Genomic DNA, 14,521 nt, shown 5'->3' on the forward strand with positions numbered 1-14,521 from the left:
GTGGAATGAACATAGCTCCTGTACGTTACTGTGGAATGAACATAGCTCCTGTACGTTACTGTGGAATGAACATAGCTCCTGTACGTTACTGTGGAATGAACATAGCTCCTGTACGTTACTGTGGAATGAACATAGCTCCTGTACGTTACTGTGGAATGAACATAGCTCCTGTACGTTACTGTGGAATGAACATAGCTCCTGTACGTTACTGTGGAATGAACATAGCTCCTGTACGTTACTCTGGTATGAACATAGCTCCTGTACGTTACTGTGGAATGAACATAGCTCCTGTACGTTACTGTGGAATGAACATAGCTCCTGTACGTTACTGTGGAATGAACATAGCTCCTGTAATCTGCTGTGGAATGAACATAGCTCCTGTATGATACAGTGGAATGAACATAGCTCCTGTACGTTACTCTGGTATGAACATAGCTCCTGTACGTTACTCTGGTATGAACATAGCTCCTGTACGTTACTCTGGTATGAACATAGCTCCTGTACGTTACTGTGGAATGAACATAGCTCCTGTACGTTACTCTGGTATGAACATAGCTCCTGTACGTTACTGTGGAATGAACATAGCTCCTGTACGTTACTGTGGTATGAACATAGCTCCTGTACGTTACTCTGGTATGAACATAGCTCCTGTACGTTACTGTGGAATGAACATAGCTCCTGTACGTTACTGCGGAATGAACATAGCTCCTGTAAGTTACTGTGGAATGAACATAGCTCCTGTACGTTACTGTGGAATGAACATAGCTCCTGTACGTTACTGTGGAATGAACATAGCTCCTGTACGTTACTGTGGAATAAACATAGATCCTGTACGTTACTGTGGAATGAACATAGCTCCTGTACGTTACTGTGGAATGAACACAGCTCCTGTACGTTACTGTGGAATGAACATAGCTCCTGTACGTTACTGTGGAATGAACATAGCTCCTGTACGTTACTGTGGAATGAACATAGATCCTGTACATTACTGTGGAATGAAAATTTCTCCTGTACGTTACTGTGAAATGAACATTGCTCCTGTACGTTACTGTGGAATGAACATAGATCCTGTACGTTACTGTGGAATGAACATAGCTCCTGTACGTTACTGTGTAATGAACATAGCTCCTGTACGTTACTGTGGAATGAACATAGCTCCTGTACGTTACTGTGGAATGAACATAGCTCCTGTACGTTATTGTGGAATGAACATAGCTCCTGTACGTTACTGTGGAATGAACATTGCTCCTGTACGTTACTGTGGAATGAACATAGCTCCTGTACGTTACTGTGGAATAAACATAGCTCCTGTACGTTACTGTGGAATGAACATAGCTCCTGTACGTTACTGTGGAATGAACATAGCTCCTGTACGTTACTCTGGTATGAACATAGCTCCTGTACGTTACTGTGGAATGAACATAGCTCCTGTACGTTACTGTGGAATGAACATAGCTCCTGTACGTTACTGTGGAATGAACATAGCTCCTGTACGTTACTGTGGAATGAACATAGCTCCTGTACGTTACTGTGGAATGAACATAGCTCCTGTACGTTACTGTGGAATGAACATAGCTCCTGTACGTTACTGTGGTATGAACATAGCTCCTGTACGTTACTGTGGAACGAACATAGCTCCTGTACATTGTTGTGGAATGAACATAGCTCCTGTACGTTACTGTGGAATGAACATAGCTCCTGTACGTTACTGTGGAGTGAACATAGCTCCTGTACGTTACTGTGGCATAAACATAGCTCCTGTACATTACTGTGGCATAAACATAGATCTTGTACGTTACTTGGCATAAACATAGATCCAGTACGTTAGAGCGGCGTGAATATAGCTCCTGTACGTTACTGTGGCATAAACACAGCGTCCTGTACGTTACTGTGGCATAAACATAGATCCTGTACGTTACTGTTGCATAAACATAGATCCACTCCGTTACTGTGGCATAAACATAGATCCTGTACATTAGAGCGGCGTGAACATAGCTCCTGTACGTTACTGTGTCATAAACATAGCTCCTGTACGTTACTGTGGCATAAACATAGCGTCCTGTACGTTACTGTGGCATAAACATAGATCCTGTACGTTACTGTGGCATAAACATAGATCCTGTACGTTACTGTGGCATAAACATAGCATCCTGTACGTTACTGTGGCATAAACGTAGATCCTGTACGTTAGAGCGGTGTGAACATAGCTCCTGTACGTTACTGTGGCATAAACATAGCTCCAGTACGTTACTGTGGCATAAACATAGATCCTGTTCGTAACTGTGGCATAAACATAGTGTCCTGTACGTTACTGTGGCCTAAAAAAAGATCCTGTACGTTACTGTGGCATAAACATAGATCCTGTACGTTACTGTGGCATAAACATAGCGTCCTGTACGTTACTGTGGCATAAACATAGATCCTGTACGTTAGAGTGGCGTGAACATAGCTCCTGTACCTTACTGTGGAATGAACAAAGCTACTGTATGTTAGTGTGGAATGATCATAGCTCCTGTACGCTGCTGTGGTATGAACATAGCTGCTGTACGTTACTGTGGAATGAACATAGCTCCTGTACATTACTCTGGTATGAACATAGCTCCTGTACGTTCCTCTGGTATGAACATAGCTCCTGTATGTTACTCTGGTATGAACATAACTCCTGTAGGTTACTGTGGAATGAACATAGCTCCTGTACGTTACTCTCTTATGAACATAGTCCTGTACGTTACTCTGGTATGAACATAGCTCCTGTAGGTTACTGTGGAATGGAAATAGCTCCTGTACGCTGCTGTGGTATGAACATTGCTCCTGAACGTTACTCTGGTATGAACATAGCTCATGTACGTTACTGTGGAATGAACAAAGCTCCTGTACGTTACTGCGGAATAAACATAGCTCCTGTACGTTACTGTGGAATGAACATAGCTCCTGTACGTTACTGCGGAATAAACATAGCTCCTGTAGGTTACTGCGGAATAAACATAGCTCCTGTACGTTACTGTGAAATGAACATAGATCCTGTACGTTACTGTGGCATAAACATAGCTCCTGTACGTTACTGTGGCATAAAAATAGATCCTGTACGTTAGAGCGGCGTGAACATAGCTCCTGTACGTTACTGTGGCATAAACATAGCTGCTGTACGTTACTGTGGCATAAACATACATCCTGTACGTTACTGTGGCATAAACATAGTTCCTGTACGTTACTGTGGCATAAAAATAGATCCTGTACGTTAGAGCAGCGTGAACATAGCTCCTGTACGTTATTGTGGAATGAAAATAGATCCTGTACGTTACTGTGGCATAAACATAGCTCCTGTACGTTACGCTGGTATGAACATAGCTCCTGTACGTTACTGTGGTATGAACATAGCTCCTGTACGTTACTGTGGAATGAACATAGCTCCTGTACGTTACTCTGGTATGAACATAGCTCCTGTACGTTACTGTGGAAAGAACATAGCTCCTGTACGTTACTGTGGAATGAACATAGCTCCTGTACGTTACTATGGAATGAACATAGCTCCTGTACGTTACTGTGGAATGAACATAGCTCCTGTACGTTACTGTGGAATGAACATAGCTCCTGTATGTTACTGTGGAATGAACATAGCTCCTGTACGTTACTGTGGAATGAACATAGCTCCTGTACGTTACTGTGGAATGAACATAGCTCCTGTACGTTACTGTGGAATGAACATAGTTCCTGTACGCTGCTGTGGAATGAACATAGCTCCTGTACGTTACTGTGGCATAAACATAGCTCCTGTACGTTACTGTGGCATAAACATAGATCCTGTACGTTACTGTGGCAAAAACATAGCGTCCTGTACGTTACTGTGGAATGAACAAAGCTACTGTATGTTAGTGTGGAATGAAAATAGCTCCTGTACAATGCAGTGGAATGGACATAACTCCTGTACGTTAGTGCGGCATAAACTTAGCTCCTGTGTGTTACTGTGGAATGAACATAGCTCCTGTACGTTACTGTGGAATGAACATACATCCTTTAGGTTACTGTGGAATGAACATAGCTCCTGTACGTTACTGTGGAATGAACATAGCTCCTGTACGTTACTGTGGAATGAACATAACTCCTGTATATTACTGTGCAATGAACATAGCTCCTGTACGTTACAGTGGAATGAACATAGCTCGTGTACATTACTGTGGAATGAACACACCTCCTGTAAGCCACTGCGGAATGAACATAGCTCCTGAAAATTACAGTGGAATGAACATAGCTCCTGTACATTACTCTGGTATGAACATAGATCCTGTACGTTACTCTGGTATGAACATAGCTCCTGTACGTTACTCTGGTATGAACATAGCTCCTGTACGTTACTGTGGAATGAACATAGCTCCTGTACGTTACTCTGGTATGAACATAGCTCCTGTACGTTACTCTGGTATGAACATAGCTCCTGTACGTTACTGTGGAATGAACATAGCTCCTGTACGTTACTGTGGTATGAACATAGCTCCTGTACGTTACTCTGGTATGAACATAGCTCCTGTACGTTACTGTGGAATGAACAAAGCTCCTGTACGTTACCGCGGAATGAACATAGCTCCTGTACGTTACTGTGGAATGAACATAGCTCCTGTACGTTACTGTGGAATGAACATAGCTCCTGTACGTTACTGTGGAATGAACATAGCTCCTGTACGTTACTGTGGAATGAACATAGCTCCTGTACGTTACTGTGGAATGAACATAGCTCCTGTACGTTACTGTGGAATGAAAATACCTCCTGTAATTTACTCTGATATGAACATAGCTCCTGTACGTTAGAGCGGCGTGAACATAGCTCCTGTACGTTACTGTGGCATAAACATAGCTGCTGTACGTTAATGAGGCAAAAACATAGATCCTGTACGTTACTGTTGCATAAACATAGATCCTGTACGTAACTGTGGCATAAACATAGCATCCTGTACGCTACTGTGGCATAAACATACATCCTGTATATTAGAGCGGCGTGAACATAGCTCCTGTACATTACTGTGGAATGAACAAATCTAGTGTATGTTAGTGTGGAATGAACATAGCTCCTGTACGATGCAGTGGAATGGACATAGCTGCTGTACGTTAGTGCGGCATAAACATAGCTCCTGTACGTTACTGTGGAATGAACATAGCTCCTCTACGTTACTGCGGAATGAACATAGCTCCTGTAAGTTACTGTGGAATGAACATATCTCCTTTACGTTAATGTGAAATGAACATATCTCCTGTACGTTACTGTGGCATAAACATTGATCCTGTATGTTACTGTGGCATAAACATAGATCCTGTACGTTACTGTGGCATAAACATAGCTCCTGTACGTTACTGTGGAATGAACATAGCTCCTGTACGTTACTGTGGAATGAACATAGCTCCTGTACGTTACTGTGGAATGAACATAGCTCCTGTACGTTACTGTGGAATGAACATAGCTCCTGTACGTTACTGTGGAATGAACATAGCTCCTGTACGTTACTGTGGAATGAACATAGCTCCTGTACGTTACTGTGGAATGAACATAGCTCCTGTACGTTACTGTGGAATGAACATAGCTCCTGTACGTTACTGCTGGAATGAACATAGCTCCTGTACGTTACTGTGGAATGAACATAGCTCCTGTACGTTACTGTGGAATGAACATAGCTCCTGTACGTTACTGTGGAATGAACATAGCTCCTGTACGTTACTGTGGAATGAACATAGCTCCTGTACTTTACTGTGGAATGAACATAGCTCCTGTACGTTACTGTGGAATGAACATAGCTCCTGTACGTTACTGTGGAATGAACATAGCTCCTGTACGTTACTCTGGTATGAACATAGCTCCTGTACGTTACTGTGGAATGAACATAGCTCCTGTACGTTACTGTGGAATGAACATAGCTCCTGTACGTTACTGTGGAATGAACATCGCACCTGTACGTTACTGTGGAATGAACATAGCTCCTGTACGTTACTCTGGAATGAACATAGCTCCTGTACGTTACTGTGGAATGAACATAGCTCCTGTACGTTACTGTGGAATGAACATAGCTCCTGTACGTTACTGTGGAATGAACATAGCTCCTGTACGTTACTGTGGAATGAACATAGCTCCTGTACGTTACTCTGGTATAAACATAGCTCCTGTACGTTACTGTGGAATGAACATAGCTCCTGTACGTTACTATGGAATGAACATAGCTCCTGTACGTTATTTTGGAATGAAAATAGATCCTGTACGTTACTCTGGTATGTACATAGCTCCTGTACGTTACTGTGGAATGAACATAGCTCCTGTGTTTTACTCTGGAATGAACAAAACTCCTGTACGTTACTGTGGAATGAACATAGCTCCTGTACGTTACAGTGGAATGAACAGAGCTCCTGTACGTTACCGTGGAATGAACATAGCTCCTGTACGTTACTGTGGAATGAACATAGCTCCTGTACGTTACTGCTGAATGAACAAAGCTCCTGTAAGCTGCTGTGGAATGAACATAGCTCCTGTACGTTACTGAGAATGAACAAAGCTCCTGTACGTTACTGCGGAATAAACATAGCTCCTGTACGTTACTGTGGCATAAACATAGCTCCTGTACATTACTGTGGCATAAACATAGCTCCTGTACGTTACTGTGGAATGAACATAGCTCCTGTACGTTACTGTGGCATGAACATAGCTCCTGTACGTTACTGTGGAATGAACATAGCTCCTGTACGTTACTGTGGAATGAACATAGCTCCTGTACGTTACTGTGGCATAAACATCGCTCCTGTACGTTACTGTGGCATAAACATAGATCCTGTACGTTACTGTGGAATGAACATAGCTCCTGTAAGTTACTGTGGAATGAACATAGCTCCTGTACATTACTGTGGAATGAACATAGCTCCTGTACGTTACTGTGGAATGAACATAGCTCCTGGACGTTACTGTGGAATAAACATAGCTCCTGTACGTTACTGTGGAATGAACAAAGCTCCTGTACATTACTGTGGAATGAACAAAGCTCCTGTACTTTACTGCGGAATAAACATAGCTCCTGTACGTTACTGTAGAATGAACATAGCTCCTGTATGTTACTGTGCAATGAACATAAATCCTGTACGTTACTGTGGAATGAACATAGCTCCTGTACGTTACTCTGGTATGAACAAAGCTCCTGTACGTTAGTCTGGTATGAACATAGCTCCTGTATGTTACTGTGGAATGAACATAGCTCCTGTACGTTAGTCTTGTATGAACATAGCTCCTGTACGTTACTATGGAATGAACATAGCTCCTGTACGTTGCTGTGGAATGAACATAGCTCCTGTATGTTACTCTGGTATGAACATAGCTCCTGTACATTACTGTGGAATGAAAATAGCTCCTGTACGTTACTCTGGTATGAACATAGCTGCTGTACGGAACTGTGGAATGAACATATCTCCTGTACGTTACTCTGGTATGAACATAGCTCCTGTACGTTACTATGGATGAACATAGCTCCTGTACGTTGTTGTGGAATGAACATAGCTCCTGTACGTTACAGTGGAATGAACATAGCTCCTGTACATTACTGTGGAATGAACATAGCTCCTGTACGTTACTGTGGAATGAACATAGCTCCTGTTCGTTACTGTGGAATGAACATAGCTCCTGTACGTTACTGTGGAATGAACATAGCTCCTGTTCGTTACTGTGGAATGAACATAGCTCCTGTACTTTACTGTGGAATGAACATAGCTCCTGTAGGTTACTCTGGTATGAACATAGCTCCTGTACTTTACTATGGAATGAACAAAGCTCCTGTACGTTGCTGTGGAATGAACATAGCTCCTGTACGTTACTGTGGAATGAACATAGCTCCTGTACGTTACTCTGGAATGAACATAGCTCCTGTACGTTACTGTGGAATGAACATAGCTCCTGTACGTTACTGTGGAATGAACATAGCTCCTGTACGTTACTGTGGAATGAACATAGCTCCTGTAAATTACTGTGGAATGAACATAGCTCCTGTACGTTACTGTGGAATGAACATAGCTCCTGTACGTTACTGTGGAATGAACATAGCTCCTGTACGTTACTGTGGAATGAACATAGCTCCTGTACGTTACTGTGGAATGAACATAGCTCCTGTACGTTACTGTGGAATGAACATAGCTCCTGTACGTTACTGTGGAATGAACATAGCTCCTGTACGTTACTGTGGAATGAACATAGCTCCTGTACGTTACTGTGGAATGAACATAGCTCCTGTACGTTACTGTGGAATGATCATAGCTCCTGTACGTGACTGAGGAATGAACATAGCTCCTGTCCGTACTGTGGCATAAACATAGATCCTGTACTTAGAGCGGCGTGAACATAGCTCCTGTACGTTACTTGTGGCATAAACATAGCTCCTGTACGTTACTGTGGCAGTAAACAAGCGTCCTGTACGTTACTGTGGCATAACATAGATCCTGTACGTTACTGTGGCATAAACATAGCATCCTGTACGCTACTGTGGCATAAACATACATCCTGTATATTAGAGCGGCGTGAACATAGCTCCTGTACGTTACTGTGGAATGAACAAAGCTAGTGTATGTTAGTGTGGAATGAACATAGCTCCTGTACGATGCAGGTGGAATGGACATAGCTGCCTGTACGTTAGTGCGGCATAAACATAGCTCCTGTACGTTACTGTGGAATGAACATAGCTCCTCTACGTTACTGCAGAATGAACATAGCTCCTGTAAGTTACTGTGGAATGAACATAGCTCCTTTACGTTAATGTGAAATGAACATAGCTCCTGTACGTTACTATGGAATGAACATAGCTCTTGTACGTTACTCTGGTATGAAAATTGCTCCTGTACATTACTGTGGAATAAACATAGCTCCTGTACGTTACTGTGGAATGAACATAGCTCCTGTACGTTACTGTGGAATGAACAAAGCTCCTGTACGTTACTGCGGAATAACATAGCTCCTGTACGTTACTGTGGCATGAACATAGCTCCTGCACGTTACTGTGGCATGAACATAGCTCCTGTACGTTACTGTGGAATGAACATAGCTCCTGTACGTTACTGTGGAATGAACATAGCTCCTGTACGTTACTCTGGTATGAACATAGCTCCTGTACGTTAGTCTGGTATGAACATAGCTCCTGTACGTTACTGTGGAATGAACATAGCTCCTGTACGTTAGTCTTGTATGAACATAGCTCCTGTACGTTACTATGGAATGAACATAGCTCCTGTACGTTACTGTGGAATGAACATAGCTCCTGTATGTTACTCTGGTATGAACATAGCTCCTGTACATTACTGTGGAATGAAAATAGCTCCTGTACGTTACTCTGGTATGAACATAGCTGCTGTACGGAACTGTGGAATGAACATATCTCCTGTACGTTACTCTGGTATGAACATAGCTCCTGTACGTTACTATGGATGAACATAGCTCCTGTACGTTGTTGTGGAATGAACATAGCTCCTGTACGTTACAGTGGAATGAACATAGCTCCTGTACATTACTGTGGAATGAACATAGCTCCTGTACGTTACTGTGGAATGAACATAGCTCCTGTTCGTTACTGTGGAATGAACATAGCTCCTGTACGTTACTGTGGAATGAACATAGCTCCTGTTCGTTACTGTGGAATGAACATAGCTCCTGTACTTTACTGTGGAATGAACATAGCTCCTGTAGGTTACTCTGGTATGAACATAGCTCCTGTACTTTACTATGGAATGAACAAAGCTCCTGTACGTTGCTGTGGAATGAACATAGCTCCTGTACGCTGCTGTGGAAAGAACATAGCTCCTGTACGTTACTGTGGCATAAACATAGATCCTGTACGTTACTGTGGCATAAACATAGATCCTGTACGTTACTGTGGCATAAACATAGATCCTATACGTTACTGTGGCATAAACATAGCTCCTGTACGTTACTGTGGCATAAACATAGCTCCTGTACGTTACTGTGGCATAAACATAGATCCTGTACGTTACTGTGGCAATAACATAGATCCTGCACGTTAGAGCGGCGTGAACATAGCTCCTGTACGTTACTGTGGCATAAAGAAAGCGTCCTGTACATTACTGTGGCATAAACATAGATCCAGTACGTTATTGTGGCATAAAAAAAGATCCTGTACATTACTGTGGCATAAACATAAATCCTGTACGTTAGAGCGGCATGAACATAGCTGCTGTACGTTACTGTGGCATAAACATAGCTCCTGTACGTTACTGTGGCATAAACATAGCGTCCTGTACGTTACTGTGGCAGAAACATATATCCTGTACGTTACTGTGGCATAAACATAGCGTCCAGTACGTTACTGTGGCATAAACATACATCCTGTACGTTAGAGCGGCGTGAACATAGCTCATGTACGTTATTGTGCATAAACATATCTCCTGTACGTTACTTTGGCATAAACATAGATCCTGTACATAAATGTGGCATAAAAATAGCGTCCTGTACGTTACTGTGGCATAAACATAGATCCTGTACGTTACTATGGCATAAACATAGCGTCCTGTACGTTACTGTGGCATAAACATAGATCCTGTACCTTAGAGCGGCGTGAACATAGCTCCTGTACGTTACTGTGGAATGAACAAAGCTCCTGTAAGTTAGTGCGGCATAAACATAGCTCCTATACGTTAGCATGGAATGAACATAGCTCCTGTACGTTAATGTGGAAAGAACATAAATCCTGTACGTTACTGTGAAATGAACATAGCTCCTGTACGTTACTGTGGAATGAACATAAATCCTGTACATTACTGTGGAATGAACATAGCTCCTGTATGTTGCTGTGGAATGAACATAGATCCTGTACGTTACTGTGGAATGAACATAGCTCCTGTACGTTAATGTGGAATGAACATAGCTCCTGTACGTTACTGCGGAATGAACATAGCTCCTGTATGTTACTCTGGAATGAACATAGTTCCTGTAAGTTACTCTGGTATGAACATAGTTCCTTTACATTACTCTGTTATGAACATAGCTCCTGTACGTTACTGTGGAATGAACATAGCTCCTGTACGTTACTCTGGTATGAATAGAGCTCCTGTACGTTACTGTGGAATGAACATAGCTCCTGTACGTTACTGCGGAATGAACATAGCTCCTGTACGTTACTGTGGAATGAACATAGCTCCTGTACATTACTGTGGAATGAACATAGCTCCTGGACGTTACTGTGGAATGAACATAGCTCCTGTACGCTGCTGTGGAATGAACATAGCTCCTGTACATTACTGTGGAATGAACAAAGCTCCTGTACTTTACTGCGGAATAAACATAGCTCCTGTACGTTACTGTGGAATGAACATAGCTCCTGTACGTTACTGTGGAATGAACATAGCTCCTGTACGTTACTGTGGAATGAACATAGCTCCTGTACGTTACTCTGGTATGAACATAGCTCCTGTACGTTACTCTGGTATGAACATAGCTCCTGTACGTTACTGTGGAATGAACATAGCTCCTGTACGTTACTCTGGTATGAACATAGCTCCTGTACGTTACTATGGTATGAACATAGCTCCTGTACGTTACTGTGGAATGAACATAGCTCCTGTACGTTACTGTGGAATGAACATAGCTCCTGTACGTTACTGTGGAATGAACATAGCTCCTGTACGTTACTCTGGTATGAACATAGCTCCTGTACGTTACTATGGAATGAACATAGCTCCTGTACATTACTGTGGAATGAACATAGCTCCTGTACGTTACTGTGGAATGAACATAGCTCCTGTACATTACTGTGGAATGAACATAGCTCCTGTACGTTACTGTGGAATGAACACAGCTCCTATACGTTACTGTGGAATGAACATAGCTCCTGTTCGTTACTGTGGAATGAACATAGCTCCTGTATGTTACTGTAAATGAACATAGCTCCTGTTCGTTACTGTGGAATGAACATAGCTCCTGTACTTTACTGTGGAATGAACATAGCTCCTGTACGTTACTCTGGTATGAACATAGCTCCTGTACGTTACTGTGGAATGAACATAGCTCCTGGACGTTACTCTGTTATGAACATAGCTCCTGTACGTTACTGTGGAATGAACATAGCTCCTGCACGTTACTGTGGAATGAACATAGCTCCTGGACGTTACTCTGTTATGAACATAGCTCCTGTACTTTACTATGGAATGAACAAAGCTCCTGTACATTGCTGTGGAATGAACATAGCTCCTGTACTTTACTGTGGAATGAACATAGCCCCTGTAGGTTACTCTGGTATGAACATAGCTCCTGTACTTTACTATGGAATGAACAAAGCTCCTGTACGTTGTTGTGGAATGAACATAGCTCCTGTACGTTACTGTGGAATGAACATAGCTCCTGTACGTTACTGTGGAATGAACATAGCTCCTGTACGTTACTGTGGAATGAACATAGCTCCTGTACGTTACTGTGGAATGAACATAGCTCCTGTACGTTACTGTGGAATGAACATAGCTCCTGTACGTTACTGTGGAATGAACATAGCTCCTGTACGTTACTGTGGAATGAACATAGCTCCTGTACGTTACTGTGGAATGAACATAGCTCCTGTACGTTACTGTGGAATGAACATAGCTCCTGTACGTTACTGTGGAATGAACATAGCTCCTGTACGTTACTGTGGAATGAACATAGATCCTGTACGTTACTGTGGAATGAACATAGCTCCTGTACGTTACTGTGGAATGAACATAGCTCCTGTACGTTACTGTGGAATGAACATAGCTCCTGTACGTTACTGTGGAATGAACATAGCTCCTGTACGTTACTGTGGAATGAACATAGCTCCTGTACATTACTCTGGTATGAACATAGATCCTGTACGTTACTCTGGTATGAACATAGCTCCTGTACGTTACTCTGGTATGAACATAACTCCTGTAGGTTAATGTGGAATGAACATAGCTCCTGTATGTTACTCTGGTATGAACATAGTTCCTGTACTTTACTCTGGTATGAACATAGCTCCTGTAGGTTACTGTGGAATGAAAATAGCTCCAGTGCGCTGCTGTGGTATGAACATAGCTCCTGTACGTTACGCTGGTATGAACATAGCTCCTGTACGTTACTGTGGAATGAACATAGCTCCTGTACGTTACTCTGGTATGAAAATAGCTCCTGTACGTTACTGTGGAATGAACAAAGCTCCTGTACGTTACTGCGGAATAAACATAGCTCCTGTACGTTACTGTGGAATGAACATAGCTCCTGTAAGTTACTGTGGAATGAACATAGCTCCTGTACATTACTGTGGAATGAACATAGCTCCTGTACGTTACTGTGGAATGAACATAGCTCCTGTACGTTACTGTGGAATGAACATAGCTCCTGTACGTTACTGTGGAATGAACATAGCTCCTGTAAGCTGCTGTGGAATGAACATAGCTCCTGTACGTTACTGTGGAATGAACAAAGCTCCTATACGTTACTCTGGAATGAACATAGCTCCTGTACGTTACAGTCGAATGAGCAAAGCTCCTGTACGTTACTGTGGAATGAACATAGCTCCTGTACGTTACTGTGGAATGAACATAGCTCCTGTACGTTACTCTGGTATGAACATAGCTCCTGTACGTTACTCTGGTATGAACATAGCTCCTGTACGTTACTGTGGAATGAACATAGCTCCTGTACGTTATTGTGGAATGAACATAGCTCCTGTACGTTACTGTGGTATGAACATAGCTCCTGTACGTTACTGCGGAATAAACATAGCTCCTGTACGTTACTGCTGGAATAACATAGCTCCTGTACGTTACTGTGGAATGAACATAGCTCCTGTACGTTAGTTTGGAATGAACATAGCTCCTGTACGTTACTCTGGTATGAACATAGCTCCTGTACGTTACTGTGGAATGAACATAGCTCCTGTACGTTACTGTGGAATGAACATAGCTCCTGTACGTTACTGTGGAATGAACATAGCTCCTGTACGTTACTGTGGAATGAACATAGCTCCTGTACGTTACTGTGGAATGAACATAGCTCCTGTACGTTACTGTGGAATGAACATAGCTCCTGTACGTTACTGTGGAATGAACATAGCTCCTGTACGTTACTGTGGAATGAACATAGCTCCTGTACGTTACTGTGGAATGAACATAGCTCCTGTACGTTACTGTGGAATGAACATAGCTCCTGTACGTTACTGTGGAATGAACATAGCTCCTGTACGTTACTGTGGAATGAACATAGCTCCTGTACGTTACTGTGGAATGAACATAGCTCCTGTACGTTACTGTGGAATGAACATAGCTCCTGTACGTTACTGTGGAATGAACATAGCTCCTGTACGTTACTGTGGAATGAACATAGCTCCTGTACGTTACTGTGGAATGAACATAGCTCCTGTACGTTACTGTGGAATGAACATAGCTCCTGTACGTTACTGTGGAATGAACATAGCTCCTGTACGTTACTGTGGAATGAACATAGCTCCTGTACGTTACTGTGGAATGAACATAGCTCCTGTACGTTACTGTGGAATGAACATAGCTCCTGTAC

The sequence above is a fragment of the Carcharodon carcharias genome, assembly GCF_017639515.1.
Source record: "Carcharodon carcharias isolate sCarCar2 chromosome 37 unlocalized genomic scaffold, sCarCar2.pri SUPER_37_unloc_1, whole genome shotgun sequence".
NCBI lineage: Eukaryota > Metazoa > Chordata > Chondrichthyes > Lamniformes > Lamnidae > Carcharodon > Carcharodon carcharias.